Below are 17,477 nucleotides of genomic sequence, written 5' to 3'. Positions count from 1 at the left end.
AAATGGAAGACAGAAGGTAGAAGCAAGCTACCATTCAGAGTTTATGCTGGTCTCCTTAGCAACAAGGTCTCAAAATGACAGTCTTCGACTGATAGCTCTTTTATAGATGCTTTGAAAAAGTCCTATATGAGATGTGAGGTATCTCATTGCTGTCAACCTCAGAACTCTGTTCTCAGAAGCTCCCTAGCTGATGCTTGCATAACTGTATTCCTTTGCCAGGTCAGTATCTCCTCACCATATGTGGACCTCTCAAAGCCTTATGGGTGGCAATCAGCTAACCAGCTCAGGCTACGTCTCCCTCAGGACCTCCAGAAGCCCCTGGCACCAGGCTATGCCTGTACAAGGGAGAGTCTCCATGCTGAGGTGCTCTGCCTTCAGCTCATTAAGCTCCAAAGATATTTCCACCCTGTCAGCTTGGGCTAACCCTTAGAGGGGTGAATAAAGCCAAGGTGGGTATTTTTCCTTTCAGAAAAATAAGGTAGCTGTGCCCACTTTCCCTTTCTTTCATTATCTGAGAATCACCTAGATAAATTTACCCTTCTTCTTTCCTAGACCCCCTGATTTTGGTAACATGGGGCTGGAAGTCCCCACCCAGTCCTTCATTTCTGATCCTTCACAGTTGGCAGCAATGGTACAATAGATGGCATATTTTCAGGAGTCAGCTGAACATGCATGTCACTGGCCACCACAAGCTGCTTGTCACAATGCTCTTCCTGAAGCACTCTGAGAACACCCAGAGATGCAATTCAATGAAGATCCAACTAGCAGCCCTGTATGGTGAATGGGTGGGAGGTGTGGGATGAAGAGATAAGCAGAGGTGAGCTGAAACAGCAATTCCTGACTGGCTACAAGAGAAAATCAACGTGTCTTATTAGGACTGGAGTGACTGGTCATGCTGGTAAGCATGATTTCAGGTATATTGGGAATTGAGGCCCGGAACCTTGGCTAAATAGAAACCCATGCAATTTACAATCCCTGCAAGTCAAATGAAACTTTCAAAGCTCTGTTCAGAGTGGGTTAAAAGTCCATAGTTTTTAATAAAAAGAGATGTTTGCCTTTACAGAACTGGGCTCTTGGTAACTATATTTTTCTGCTGCTTTGGTATGTGTTTATAAGCCTGAAGCTATCGGAGGGCTCATGTGGTTCATAGCAAAGCCCCCACCACTTGTTTCCACCCAACTTTTCCTTTGCTGTGCTGGTACAAGTGCTCTAGGGCAAGTGGAGGATGAATTTGAGAAGAGACTCACTCATGAAAATTGGTATTGCTTTGAGTGGTCTGCTTCAGGCTATGGCCCTGCTGCTGGAAATGAAGGTGTACCTGAACTTGAGGAGACCAACTTATAGATGTTTCTGGCTGAATGCCCTTGTTGTGGTGAGAGTTGATAAACTTTCCCAATTCCTGTCAGATCCTTTATATCAGTAATAACATCTGAGAATGAGTTTCACATATTTGTTGTAACCTGCCAATACATATACGAGTGTTTTTCTATGTTCATATTTTCTAAGTTTTTCATACATGCTGACATTGTGCTTTTTAGATGATTCTGTTTAGTAAGCCAAGAAAAATAGAAATAGCTGCAAACAGGAATTTAGGTGAGCTCTTTCTCAGCATTCATAAGGAACTGCAACACTTACATCTCTATTTCTGAATATCCCTGGCTGGGAAGAATTCCTTTCTGCTATTCTTGAACAGTGGCTGAAGCCTGGCACGTGAGTGTTTTATCAGTTTAAAAGTATTTCAAGGCCTACTTTCTCTTAGACTTTTGGGTGATTGTTACTGAAAAATCTTTTGCCAGGTCAAATATTTGTGTTTGGTTTCGTGAGGCCAGAGACACGATTTGCTAACGTTTTATACTATTCCAACTATCATAACCAAATGGAGATTAGATTGGGACACTCTCACAGAAGTATCACAAAAATTTGATGTTGTTCTATCTTTTTCTGTTATCACTGAGGATAATTTTCCCATGCAAATGAATGCTACCAAAAAAAAAAAAAAAAAGAAGGAAAAAAAATCTTCAGTTTGCTTTACTTGACTAATTCCTATAGAAAGACCAGTGCTACCCATGCAGCATCTATGAGAGAGCTCCAACTGGCCTGGCAACAGTCACTGGTCTCTGTCTACTGGGAAGTTAATGCCAGATGAAAACCTTTCTTTATCCAGAGCTTAGATGTTCGGTTAAATCATTACATCTGTATTTTATATTACCTATTACACACAACACAAAATATTTGCCTGATTTTAATTAGACCAATGGTATTTGACCATTAGGGGGGAAACAAGAATTAGATCAGAATACCAAAAAGAACAAGTAACATTTAAGCAATATGAGAATGTGGCTGTCCTGTTACCGAAGTGTTTGTTGGAGTGGTAGTGTGGAGGTCCATATTTAATATCTTCCAGCAACTTTCACATTGCTCACCATAAGGAAACAACAGTGGTAAAAAAAAAAAAAAAAATTAAAATGGAGCTGGACATGCTCAAAAAAGGGTAAGAGTGTATCAGCTTTGTGATAACTCATAGCTTGAGGAAGTCCCATATGAGTATATATACCTGCAGCATAAGCCAGCCTGGCTTTGCAGAAATCAACAGTCCTGCTAAAGTCACAGAAGGAAAGAATTCGCCACATAGTTTTTTCTACTTGTCAGGTGCTCAAAACATCCAGCAGGAACTCACTTTCTGGAATCATGCATTTAATATCAAAGTTCTATTAATATATTTTTATATTAGGATTAATATGTTTTTAGGGAAAATTAGGTGAAATATCTTTTTTTTTGTCTGTATTTCCTCAGTGATTTGTCTTCCAGGGCACAGCTAACCTGAGTTTACTTAACAGTAAGTAATCTTCAGTGTGATCTCAGTCCATTTTGAAGTTGTCAAGTACAGAGACTTTCATCCAGCATTTCTCAAACTGACTTTTAATTACCAGAAAAATATGTTGCCAGATCTGCCTATGTACTTCAGTGACTCTTACTAGATTTGATGTATGATATGCTTTTGTTTTCTCCTACAGGTTACAGTCACTTTTTTTGCTGTTTAGAATTGACGTTGTGACCCCTAATTAAGTGCTAAACAATAACGGATTATTTTTGTTTGGATTGGGATTTACAGAAAATTGTTTTACACTGATCTGTGGGAAACCTCAAGTGAAGGAGATGATGAGCTGTCTTGGAAGCAAGAAAGGCAATTAGCACCATACACATTGCATAAGTATTAGGAGCATTTGGATTGTTGACAATTTTTGTTTCTTCTCCTTTCTCCCTCTTTGCCTGCTTGCCTTAAAGCCCCTTCTGCAGAAGATCAAAGCATCAGTAGCTGAATGGATGTGTTGAGCCATCCTCTGAAAAGCCCCTGAAGTATTCACTCCGGATTTTTCCCCCTCAGAAGAGTGCCCAGCTGAAAGTGTATTTGACACTATTAGCAGGAATTCCATCTGCCTTCCTAGAAGATCACTTTTCTAGCAAACCCACTTTAATGTTTGTGAAACTGCCACCAAACACCACATTACACAACCTCCTTGATCCTACTGTGGAATGGATACTCCAAAGCAGGGACTTTCCACAGAAGTTCATGAATTCTTCTTCATACCTATGCATCACTCTTTAATGTATGTAGTTTGAGTGTAGTCCCAAGCTTGCCACACAAGCTTGAGAAAGTGCCTAAACTGCTCCAAGCAGGAGGATTAAATTCTGGAGGCACTGCAGAATAAGGCCACTTGAACCCAGTGGCCAAGTAAAAATGATGCTCAGTGCTTTGCCTTTGGAGCTGGAGTCAGTCAAGTACCCACTCACCCACCTGGATGCAGGGATAGGACTGCAAAGTTAAGGCATCATTTATGGTCACACCTTATAAGTGTGGCCCTCATGAAAGGTTTAATTGCTTGCAGACCAATTAATTACAACCTTCCCTCCCGTTGCCAAATTAGTCAGTAAGGATTCTTAGTCTGAACTGAAATTAAGCATCAATTTTGAGATCATCAACTTCATGCTCATCGGCTCACTAAAAACCAGATTTCTGCTCAGACCTGGAAAGAAAGCAATACAGAAGACACAGCACTAATGTTTCAGTCCATCTGTAACCCCCCAAAACCAGAGTCCCTCCACCAGGAGTAGTCAGACAAAACTCTAGCTCTGATTTCCTGCTTTTTTCATTATTATTAGGCTATAAAGTCATTATATTATGTTTTGTGTTTCTAATTTTGATCGACAAACACGAGCCTAGAAAGAGAAGCAGGACTGAGTGAAACAGGGAACCCACTTGAGGGTCAGGACACATACGGTGAACATCTGTATGGCAAATGCTGAGGCAGGCTGTGAATGAGCTCATGCAGCTGTGGCTGGCAGAAGACAGCTTTAAGGCTACCCAGAATGTCACTGCAAACAAACCCTCTATTTTCCCAGCTGAATCATAGCCCTGCGGTTAGAGACTGTGGTAGAAATACAACAGGATACACCAAAATGAATAGCTATGGTTTAGGTCATGAAATCACTGCAGCACATCCTAATTTCCCCCCAGTGCCTTTACCAGGCCCTAACTGCACAATACGTTGGCACTGCATCTGGATGTGCTGCAGTGTACAGTGGGTAAACCTTGGAGTAGTTTATCAAAAGTTTAGGTGTTACCTTTGTTTATAGAAATGGGTAAGTGCTTGAAAGTCAGGAAATTCTTTCCAGGATTATCTGAATCACCATAAACTTCCTTAAATAGTAAGTTCGAGAGCACACATTCATGAAAGATCTCTGGTGACTTTAAGACCTTATTCTGCTTGGAAAGGCCCAACAGCCTTGGGCCTTACCAAAACACAGCTTTTCTCACTGTATTTCACTATTGCTGTCTTGCCAGAACCCTAAATCTGCGAATGGTGAAGAAGCAATCCCGTGCCTGTACAGCATATATATACAGACAGGGAAATGTAGTTATTTGCTTCTGTAACATGTTCACTTATACAGCAAAAGTGGACTTTCAAAACAAAAGGATAACTTTCGGTATTCTGTTTTTAAAAACTATATCATTTCTTATTTCTTTCCAAGTATCTCATATCTTCTGATGATTTTGAATGAGTACAGATGCAAAATGGCCCAAATTTCACTCAGAATGTAGTAAAAGCTTTTGGATTATGTTAATGCCTTTGCTACGGAGTCATTATTTTGGTTTCACTGTTAAGTTTAATTTGCAAATCAGATTCTGCTCATGGTTACCTCGGTGCATGTCTGAGAGCAGCATGAGCTACTTAAAACTACATAAATGCAGGTGCAAACCTGAGCAAAGCCCACACCATGAAAATCTGGCTGTCAGCAGAGAGCAGATAGATTTTGGAGCCACCACAGAGCACGCCGAGTGTGCCTGGCTTGCTGTAACACACTGATTCTCTCAGGTTTCAGTTCTTCTGCCTTCTCCAGCCTCTGCTGATTTCCTATCCAATTAAAATGCGATCAGTGCAACCAAACTCCTTGAAAAAAAAAAAATATCAAGGACCAGCAAGCTTCAGTAATGTTATGTACGCTAAGGTTATGGTCAACTAGTATTGACTGAAAGAAGTCCATGAATCTCTGCAGTGTAAATAGTAATGAAAGAAAAGTTGTAGGGAGAAACTAGGTCTCTGTCACTTTAAAAGTTATTAATTACAAAAACAAGCTTGGCTGCTGAGTGAACATTTCATTTTGAGAAATAAGGCTTGAAGGACTGGCAGTCTATCCATAGCAGATATACTGTGACATAGTATAAATAATCATGGCAATGCTGGCCTTCAACACCATCATAAACTATTTATCAGCAAACTGCCTGTAACTGTAGGAGCATTTTTTCTTGTGGAGGGGTCACCTCTCGAAGCAGAGATTAATTCTGCTAATGGATTTTCCTTACTCCTGTGAAAAAGACACTACATGCTTGATGGCAACACCCAGCACACCAGTAGAGTTTCACACAGTGCAAGGCTGGCAACAAAACTTTGCTGTGCTTTGCTTCTCCTCTGTGGGTAGGATACTGAGGTGCTGGGCAGTGCTCTGCTGGGTGCTGGCCCCCTGGCAACCCAGCACAAACCAGCATTATCTGGGCTCTTTTTGCAGGACCGTCACACAACAGTAAACACAAAGTGTTTCAATACATTTTGCATCTGATTCTGATCTCAGTTATCTCAGCAAAAATCAGACATAACTCCTGTGAAGCCAATGGAGTTCCACTAATTTAAAACTAATGAGAGCAGAGACTCGGGCTGAGCTCTCCCTCTCCCTAATTTTCTGCCAATTACTGCCTTCTAGTAAAGCATATTTTTCCTTATGAGGCTACAAGCCTGAGGTGGATTTCACAAACCAGCACTGCTGTTCTTTGTCTCTTCTTCACAGAGAGAACCAGTGTGGCTCTGCAGCCCCAGCTCCATCGCCCCTTCCCACCACACCCAGATGCTGCTCAGTTAGGGGACATGTAGCAATCAATGCCATCAGCAGGAGAATACAGAATCATAGAAGTTTTTTAAGTTAGAAAAAAACTTTAAGATCATCCAATCCAAATGTCAACCTAGTACTGCCAAGTCCACCACTAAACCATGTCACTTAGCACTACATCATAGAATCACAGAATCGTTAAGGTTGGAAAAGCCCTCTGAGATCATGAAGTCCAACCATCACCCAGCAATACCATGACCATTAAACCATGTCCCCAAGTGCCATGTCTACATGCTTTTTGAACACCTCCAGGGATGTTGACTCCACCACCTCACTGGGCAGCAGTCATTGCCACCTCACTCCATTCAGATAACTCAACCTCAGAATAAAATCTGAAAACATATTTTCCAAAACACTGACAGCTGGATAGGTGCTAAATTGTTCCCTTTGCTCAGTACTAATACCAGTCTGTCACTCTGAAAAGGATTTCTTCAACTTTCTTTGCACTTCAAGACTCTAGTAAATGCAAGGCATTTTGACTGACTTGGTGCTCTGACCAGCCCAGAATCTGCCTGTAATTAGTTAAGAAGGAAAACAAAAGCTGTGATGAAGGAGTGGTAGGGAGGTAGAGGAAAGGTTTTCAGATGGGTGGTGTGGCATCAACCCAGAGCCAAGTGGGTGTTTCCCTTCACCTTTCTGAAGACTGGCAGCCCATACAGGAATTGTTTTGAAGCTATTGTAGAGGATTAAATTGGGCAGCTAATTTATGCAGTCTCAGAGGTGGCCTGGCTATAATTTAGTACTGGGAATTTGAAAGCAATTGCTCTCAAGTGTCTGTTCCCATCCCTGCCACCAGCTCAGACCGTTATCAAGTCTGTTGGTGGATTTGTGATGAGGTTTTAGTTGATTAAATCCCTCCCTCCTGAAAAATGCAACCAAATATTCTGTGGCCTGGTATCATGCCAACAGATGCCACATGGGTAAAAAAAATATAAAGAGGCAGAAGAGGAAAAAGTCACAAAACAGAAAGGAAAAAGGAAAGAAAGGGGCCTTATGAACAAAATCACTGCAGTTTGCTAGTTCCTTGACAGACAAAAATAGCTTCAGCAAGCACTGGTCTGGATGGTTCACTACTGTTTTCTCTCAAAAGCATTTTGTGGAACGATGCTAGTGGAGTTTTATTGGTCAGACTGTCAATATATACAATGATAATACAATAATAAACATACAGAGTCATGACTCCAGAACCAGGCTGTTGAAAGAGTAAAGCTTTGGAAACACAATGGTTTACTGAGGGCAGTCCTGCCCCTTCCCCTCGCCTCAATCCCAGCAAGATTATTTATTTATTCAGGGTCTTCTTATCATTAAGTATTAAAAACAACCTTTCCCCTCCAAAAAAAAAAAAAAGAACCACCCAGCAACACAAAGAAGAATGCTCTTGGAAAGACAATGTGCAGATAACAAGAACAATATTGGGGTTTTTTGCTATTGTAAGGTCAAATGTATACTCACAGTTAATCCATAATAAGTCTATCTTTATTTCAATTAACTCATTCACAATATAAATGCCAGCAGACTCTGCCAACAGCAATTATAGAAATAAGCCACTCGACAACACTCTGCCATGCTTCCTGTTACTATGAAAGCAAACAAAAAGTAATTAGGTCTTGATAATGCCATATTTTGGAATCATTATATGCTGGTTTAGCTTTCTGATTTTATACAAAAAGTTTATGCAAAGAGCTATATAACTGGTAAGAAACAGAAAGGCCCTGCTGACACATCATCTGAATAAACTGGAGGCCTGGGGCTGGCTTTAACAGTTGTAAAATTGATAGGCTGAAATCAGTGTTTTGACAGCAGCTACACCCTGGGCTTGTTCAAAAGCCAAGGTCCATTGTGGTTGCTCATATCAGGCTACAATGGAAGAGACCATCACGGGCACACTTTCTTTCTGCATGGCAGACAGTGCAAACAAACCTGCTTTTTTGGGGGTCCCTTTCTATCTGCTATTTAAAGAACAATCCCCCCAAGCAAGGCAGAGGTTTCATTAGATGAATATAGCAGCTCTTCCAGTTAAAAACATCAAACATGGACAATGTGGAGCATTTTGTCATTAACAACATTGAACCATCACACCAGAGAAGCATATGATTGCACTTAGTGGCATGAAATGCTGAATAGATGTTATTATGGCTAGTGTTATTCCCAAAACACACAGGAGTTTTCTTCCCAAAGCTTTAGGTTCCTCAACACCAGTGGGCAAAACACTTGCTTTACCCGTCCTTTAGAAGTGACAAAGCTCTCATGAAGTTCATATACACCCATGCAGCTCTAACCTCTGTTAGCATCAACGAAACCAAATAAACCTACCTTTAATTAACAAGGTGAGGGAGTGGGCAATGGTCACAAAGACCATGAAGATCACAAAAAACTCTTCACAACACAACTTTTTCTCATTGCCTAGTCAAGCAATGCTGAGCACAGTGATGATCTTCTACGGAGGAGAGAGGGTTACATTTCTGTTTGGGTGAGACTCCATCAGTGCTTTGCTAAGTGCTACCTTTTCTCTGGAGTTTTTCCTAGATTTACAGCTTCTAGCTATAATTGAGTAGCATTATACAGATCACATAAAGCCACATATAGATCATAAAAGAAATGCAGTATAAATAAGTGGAAAAAGTAATCCAAAGCCAGGGGAGCCTGAGCAACAAAATGTAGATCAATTACCCCAGTTCCTTGCAGAATGTGGAACTAGGAAATGGGTCTAAATGCTGACCACATATCACTGCTTATATCCAGGATGCTGAGCACATATTTTGGAGGACAATCCTTTATTTGAGAAGGAACCAGAAGGGTGTCTCGACAGGGACTAAACCACAGAATAGTTTAGGTTGGAAGAGACCTTAAAGGTCATCTATTTCTCACAGGCAGAAACACCTTCCACTAGACCAGGTTGCCTGATTTTTTTTGGGTGAGACTTGCTCTGACAAAGCTTGGTACGTGCTCCTGATGTATTATTGAGATGAGATTGAGTGGGGCAAAATCTGTTAGTTTTCAAATGTCAGTAACTAACGATTATCTTTGCTTTGGGAATGGAGATTTCAGTGAGAATGTAGCACTTTTTAAGTGGGGAAAGGAAGGGAGGAGAGGATAAACCACAGCTGGTATCCTTAGGGAAAAAAAACAGAGAGTGGCAAGTCTGCAGTGGGGAGCTCCTTAGGACAGTCTTTCATGCGGTTTTGCATCAGACAAATTCATCCACTTAGCTATTTCAGCATTTTTGGTTAGTGGGTGACCAGAGCATTATGGTTTAAAACATAGCTTATATAGTTCTTTCTCTTTGTTCTTGATCCTTGACCCCAAACCCCACTGGGCCAGGGAAAAGCTAACTCCTTAGATACTGCAGTATTTATGTGCTTAAATTGAAGAAAGGAAAATGCTGATATTTTGAGCTGCATCCTAGCACTTAACCCAGCATTACTTCTTCTGTGTTTCCATTTCAGCCTGTGAATCTTTGTGGATGCTCTAATGCTAAGGAGGTATTCTCAGCACCTAAATTCAGGTATAAAACACTGTCTTGTGCGTGCGTCTCTCATTTCTGTGCCCAGGAGCCTGGCTGTGTGTTGTGGGTTAGAGCAGGAGCACACTGCAAAGAGCTGCATACTGCCTGATTCCCAGTCACTGCACTGAAACCTAGAGAGGTGAAACTAGACGCAGCTAGGACTGAAGAGGTTGGTTTGTGGAATAATCAGAATTTCATTAAGAAACAACAGCATTTGATTTTTTAAAGACAAAATAAAATTTCTCCTCTGTCCATTTTGCACATGTATGTTTTCTTATGCACCCAAACCTGGAGTGCAGCATTTGACAGAGCTCTTTTTCTAACAGCTGCTGGAGAAATGGCACCAAATGAGAAGCAGCACACAAAGAAATTCATTAGACTGTTCTGCAAGACTGAGAGTCCAAAAGAGACATTTGCTAAACATGGTGTGTCTTTCAGCACAGGCTTGGTGGAAAAATTAAAACTGGGATCAGCAATTACCATAAACACACGTTCCTTAAAGCATCTGAAGACAGGCAGTTTGTTTGCTGTCACTCATTGCAAGGAAAGGAGGTCAACGTTGGAGGTCCTTCCAAAATGACACAATTTAGTGCTCTGCACTTAGATTTTAGGATAGTAGATATCTCATGATCGTGCACAGTGAGAAACTAACAAATACTAAAATACTTCATGACTCTAATAAAATAATTCTAAGAAAACAAATTGCTTTTTATAGCATTTTGAAGATACACCTGTCCACGGTATAGGTAATCTGCTATCAGATTAACAGCTGCCAAGAAACTGCTTCTAGCACCCCTAAGCTTTCTGCCATCTACCTGGAAGGCTCACTCTTTATTGTAGGACTGCATGAGCCTATAAAAGCAATGTCCTTAGCCTATTGCCAAGTCAGGAGGGAAGTAGCCTGTGGCAGCTCCACTTAGCCCTGGAGCCAAACCAACAGCAGAAGACATTCAGAGCAAGAATATCCTGTTGGTTTCTTGTTCTGAAAAAGATCTTTATGGAATGGAAACCTCTGTGGCCATCAGGTAGTTTTACTGTCTTACCATGCAGCAGGCTCACCTCTCCTGTATTTGTCTTCTTCCACTCTGGTCACTTGGGTTACATGGATTTGGCTCTGGGCAGTCTTGGTCTGGGCACTGATGGTCACAAGGAGTCCAACCAGTTCCAGTCTGTGAGCTGCACTGAAAACCTGGGGTTGAAAGAGAAGCCAGGTTTGGTTTTCTTCTGCTTGATTAGCTTCTGGGAAGCCATCTGGGAAACAGAGATGTGGTTGTGTAAATTGGCTGCAAGTGGGCTGCAGACATAAAAAGTCCTGCATTGGCTTAAAAGTATCACAGAGGCTCTAGATAAATGGTGGCTGGACTCAAACTGTCAAGAATAACCTAAACTGCCTGAATACCTCATGACAGTTGAAAAGAACTAAACATTTGGGATCAACATAATTTGGAAATGATTAGACTTTATACGAGCCACAGAACATCCTCACAACATAGCATGGCCTCACCAGACATCTCACCCCATCAGCAGGAGACCTCACAGCTTTGCTTGTGCTTATCTTTTTATTTTGTCATAATTCTGTTGCGAGCAGGTAGGCACGGAGTGCCGGTTTACAACCCCAGCAGATGAGATGCCAGGCAGCAGTAAGGTGATCCCCGAGCCCCAGGAGAACCCAGTCACACTCTGAAGGGCCATTCCCTCACTATAAATGTCAGAAATCTGGGATAAAGAGGAAGGAATGTGTGCTACCACAGCTGCTCCCAGGGCAGCAATCTTCGGTGACGTATAGGGTGGAAAATGTGTCAAAGCAGTTTAGCAGGGAAGAAAAAAACCCATGACGAAGAGAAGGGCGGCTGAGTGACAAAAGAGTCATGAAACAAACATCCAACCACAAACAATCTGATGGGTTTATTTGTTCACATTACACTGCTGACATGGCACGTTTTGCCCTGCTGACTGCGCTTGCCGTATCAGAGCAAATCTGGCAAATTTTCGGACTGCCTTCTGTGTAACAGAAGTGATTATAATCGACTTGCAACTCCAGGCATGTCACCCGTGTCTAGATGTGAGATCTAACAAAAAAAAAATATTAAACAAAAATCAGATCTATGTGAAGGTTGAATATTTTGGCATCTAATTTGGTCTAGAAGAAAAAAAAAAAACAAACCCAAACAACAAATTAAGAGGCTCATGCTGGAAGCTGAACTCTTGTGCCTTTCAAAGGTGGATGAGGATTTCTCTCCCCCATAAGGGTTTTGTCTGGTTTGGAAGGTCATCTGCAAGTTGTGTGTGACCCTCCCAATCATTTTTTAAGCCTCACTGGGCAGGGGAAAGAACCCACTATAACAAGAAGAAAGGAAAGTACAATAGAGCAATTAATACCATAAAAGACTGTGGAAAAGGAACTGTAGAAGGTCTTTTTCCACAGAACTCTTAGAGGTTACAAAAATGTAAAGGACCCTTTGAAAACATTAGGTTGCCTGATGCTTTTTGTTTGGGAAAGATACACAGCCTCTTGGACATTTCCCTAACAGTTCTCATTTTAGGTAATGTAAATAACATTTTTTACATTAACATCTTATTTATGTAGAATCTTCTGTCTCAGCAGATGTCCTACAGCTGTAGGTGTATAAAATACAGAACAGGGCCGGGGGTGGAGGAGAGGGGAAGATTAATCTCTTCCTTAAACAACTAAGGAGGCAATTCAGTGGAGCTGTGGAAGTATTATCAATAGATATCACATGAGCTGGACATTGGACCCAGCACTGAGGCTCTGTTTGCTTTGCTTTGTTCATCCTTTGATGTCTTGCATATTATGTAAGTCAAAGATGTAGAAGTCTAACAAATACTTTCACAGATTTTCCCTGGTGTGCTGTTTCTCTGCTTACTTGTAAACTCACCTGTTGCCAGATTAAGCCTTTTCTGACTCACTCCTTTAAAAGTACAACCAAACTTTTCCTGTGCTAATTTTGAAATAGAAGTACAGCAGCCTGTAACCACTGACAGCACAAGCTCTCAACATCTGTAAGGGCACAAACTACGGTGAATACAGCCATGTTCTAATAGTTGCACCCAAAGGTGAACAGGCACATATTGATAATGGCACTGGTTAATGAGCTGGGAAACCATAGAACGATAGAATGCTTTGGGTTGGAAGGGGTCTTTGAAGGTCATCTAGTCCAAATCCCCCTGTAGTGAGCAGGGGCATCTGCAACTAGAGCAGTTTGCCCAGAGCCCCATCCAACCTGATCTGGAATTTTTCCAGGGATGGGCCTTCTACCCCTCTCTGGGCAACCTGGGCCAATGCCTCATCACCCTCAGTGTAAAACATTTCTTCCTTATGTCAAGTCTAAATCTGCCCTCATTTAGTTTATAACCATTACTCCTTCTTCTGTTTACAACAGGCTCTGCTAAAAAGACTGTTCCCACCTTTCCTGTAGGCCCCCTTGAAGTACTGAAAGGCTGCAATAAGGTGTGTCTGGAGCTTTCTTTTCAACAAGTTGAACAACCCCAACTCTCTCACTCTGTCCTTATAGTTCCAACCATCTGAGCATTTTTGTGGCCCTCCTCTGGGCGTGCTGCAGCAGTTCCACACCTGGTGCAGAGACGGACACTGTGCCATGATAACTGCTCAGATGGGAAGTTTACACATTTGAGTCAACACTGTGCAGCCATTCTCTCAGTGCATCCATAGGAAGCCAGCCCATATATATATGTAGAGGAGGACCATCTAATTAGGCCCAAATGGGCCAAACCAGAACTCCACATACATGTCACGACAGGGACAGAAATGTCCTCACAGCTCTTTGGGGACCTGTGCCATTCTTCTTAACCAACTATGAACATGCTGCTCTTCAGCTGCTATAAATCAGCAAAGTGGCCTTGTTTTCAAAAGAGGAGCCAGTTTTCCACCAGACCTATCAACCCTTCAGAGGAGAAAACAGTATGAGACAGTTAAACTCAGGCATCTGCACTATTTGATATTATTAAAAACATTTATTAAGGGTAGATTTTAGCTTCATAACCTGTTGCTTGTTATACGTAAATGCTATGGTTTTTCTTATGGCCTTGTTTTTCAGGCACTATAGACTATGCAGCTTTGTTTTTCACAAAGCGTCAGTGTCTCCTGCCAAAGGGCTGAGAAATGCTGATGAGACAAACTGGAAAAGGTTCTTGTAGTTGTTATATCACAGCTTTTCTCTTGTCAGTGACATTTGCCAGATTAAAAACTTTCAGTTCTCTACAAAAGTCATAAAGTTCATTTATAAGTGTAAAAAAAAAAAAAAAAACAACCAAAAACCAAACCAAAACAACAAACCACCCCAATCCTAGACTTCTAAACTAGCTACAGAGATGTTTTATTAAGAATCCAGGACATAGTGTACTGCACGAGCCCAACAGTTAGATATGTGCATGTCTAGCTATTTCATGGACGGAAAAAGAAAAACTGACACAATTACAGACTTGTCATAGTCCACTTCTTTCTTGAGAGTATTGAATGTCACTTAAACCAAAACAAACAGCCAAGTTCATTTCCCGTGACAAACATCCAGGGACATCTTAAAGTCAAAACAGAAGCAACCAAAATCAGATGGCAAAGGAAACTTTGACAAAGCTTCAGAACCTTGTCAGATGCAATTATTCAATAAATGTACTCAAACCAATGAAGAAGAAGTGCCCCCTCCACTGCAGGCTGCTGAGTAGTATTGAAAGGTTTCACATGCATTGCTATCTGCAATGTTAGCTTAATAAAAAAGACCCTGCCACAGCTTTTAAGAAACAAAACTAATATTGAGAAAATAAAATGGGGTACAGAACAGCGAACAACAACAAAATCTCTGCTAATGCTAGGAAAAGAAGTCAAATTGCATAAAATTCAACATAATCTCCCTCATAACAAACTACTCCTTACTGCAATTAAATACTTCAATCACAAAAATCAGTTATGTTGAAATAATGAGAATATTTCTTACCTTTTTCACATGACTCCAGTTGCAAAAAACTTGGGAATGAAAATTGGATCAAATCCATAAACATAAAAGTATTAGAAAAGTCCCAAATGACACCCAGAGTGCATGATTTGCCCTATCCAAAAATAATGTCCTAATAAAACAGGGTACAAATCTGGAGAATCGCTGGCACTTACAAGGAATGATCTCCTCCAGAAGTAGGGAACAATTGTCATCCTCTGGGACTTATTTATACCATCAGGCTCACTTTTCTACTTGCTGTGCTTGGGTGGTGCTGTTAGTGCAGCCAGTGCACTGTAGATTCTGTGGGCAAACATAACAGAAGTGTATTTGATGTGGATAAAATAACCTGGGTATTTGGTGTTCCTGTAGCATTTCTGGGAAGCTAGAGAAGCCAGGTTTGGGGTCAGGGAGACCCCCAGATGTGTAACAGATGCTCTCTGTTGAGAGACCTTCTTCTGAAGAAACTTTGGCTGAAAAGTAAAATTCTTGAACAGAACCAGCTCTGTTCTACCCCAAACCATGACACAGAGTCTTATGTCATTTCATGATACAATTGTTGAAACTTTGGAGTGTTCTTGTAGATTAGATATATTAATTTTAGGCTTTTAAAGGATTGCATCCTTACATGCTGTTACCTTTAAGTGCTTTCAGCTTTGATTGAATCTCAAACTAAATCTAGTTTCAAGTCTATGCTGCCTACATACATTCTAATTCAAAACCAGAAGAGCAGTCAGATGAAACCATACAGTAGTATCTCTGAGCTGGTACCTGTTGGTGTAGCAGTGCCTAGGTTGTCAGGGCACTCCTCTGCTTCTCTGATGGGTCAGATGGGTCAGTACCTAACCAGCAGGCATGGTGACCCCTTTCCAGCCCCCACACCAGAAAATCAGCAAACAGCTGGAGGAATGGTTCTGTGTCCTGGCATGATCTTGGGAAGGGGAATGTGTGCTGAGGTTGTGCAGTTTTGGCATGGGGGCATATGGCAGACAAGAGCCATCTCTGAGAGTGACAGAGCACTGGAACAGACTGTGCAGAGAGGTTGTGGAGCCTCCATCTCTGGAGACACTCAACACCTGCCTGGATGTGATCCTGTGCACCCTGCTCTAGGTGACCCTGCTTTAGCAGGAGGGTTGGACTAGATGATCCCCAGGGGTCCCTTCCAACCCCTAACATTCTGTGATTCTGTGGCTGACTTCATAACCTCCTTCACTTCCTTTAGAAGACATTCAAGTTGATTTTCTTAAAGAAAAAGAATGCCTGCTATTGATTCTCATAATTTCTTCAGCCACCATTAGAAAACTAGCTTCTTTCCTGCCCTCCTGAAGTATTATTTCCTCATCTGTTCAGCCAAAAAGCTTTTGAAGGAGAACATGGACAACAAGGAAGGTGACAGGAACGCTGAGAAGATGACAAGCTTTTTTCTATCCCTTTTCCTAGTGACAGTAACAGGCTCAGACTGAAATTTGCAAAAGCATTTTCTCCTTTGTAAATAAATATTCAAAATAGGATAAATATTTAAGCTGAAATTCACAGGCAGGTACAAACACTGTCCTGGAAGCAATGATCCCAGAGAACATGACCCAATGAACCCGACCATGATCCAAGTGTTCTGAAGTTGAGGGTGGGTTTTCTGCTCTTTTTCTCAAAATTAGTGTCCTGTCTCTGGCACTACACTGTAGTAACTTTCTTTCTAACAATGTGTAATGGCAATTGTAACCTACTTCTACAAAACCATCAGCTTTATCTCCACATCATTATAAAAAGGGTATTACCTGTCGTATGTTGTTATGTGGCTATACAAAGTCCAGCCTGTTTTGATGATGGCAATGAACCCTATAGGTGTACAAATATGGTAAAAAAAAATCTTGCTTTTTATTAGACTTACCAGCAGTTGTTTTAGGAGATGCAAACCATTCTAGTTCTCACTTAGCTTTCTACAGACTAAAAGGAATTCTTATAAAACGATGCTGTCACATTGTGTTTCTGCCAAATTTGAACAAACTGTTTTAATAAAGACTTGCATTATTAAGAGGGAGTTGCATTTTAAAGGAAATTACAATGCATATTAGGAAGTATTGTAGATCATTACACCAAAGCATGCTTTTAGAATGACTCAACAATATCCATTTCTCATCTGGTAAATGTTCTTTTATATTAACGTTTGGGTTTTATATTAATGTTTATTTCTTATTCCCTAATTTGCTGTTTTAGCTAATTGCACAAGATATGCAAGAACAAACACTAATTACTAAATCAGACTCTGGCTTTTAAAAGACTCAAGGGAAATAAACCAACAAATGGGAAGACAGGGACCTGTTTATTTTCCCTATTCCTTGTCTGATAGGCTGCACAAAGTCCCAGTATTTTAAGAGAATGCACAGAATTTTACATAACAGTGGATTGTTTTTATGTTGCTGGAGGGAAAGGGGTCACTAATCTGTTTTCCAATCATGGAGCATTGCTAGGGAATTTGCAAGGTATTAATTGCCATATGGAATGCATGTTCATGAATGTCTCCATACATATGTTTGCATCAACTTATACCTGTGCATAAAACCATC

Source organism: Merops nubicus, unplaced genomic scaffold (genome assembly GCF_000691845.1).
Source record: "Merops nubicus isolate BGI_N331 unplaced genomic scaffold, ASM69184v1 scaffold5024, whole genome shotgun sequence".
In the NCBI taxonomy this organism is placed as follows: Eukaryota; Metazoa; Chordata; class Aves; order Coraciiformes; family Meropidae; genus Merops; species Merops nubicus.
This window is presented reverse-complemented; position numbering follows the sequence as displayed.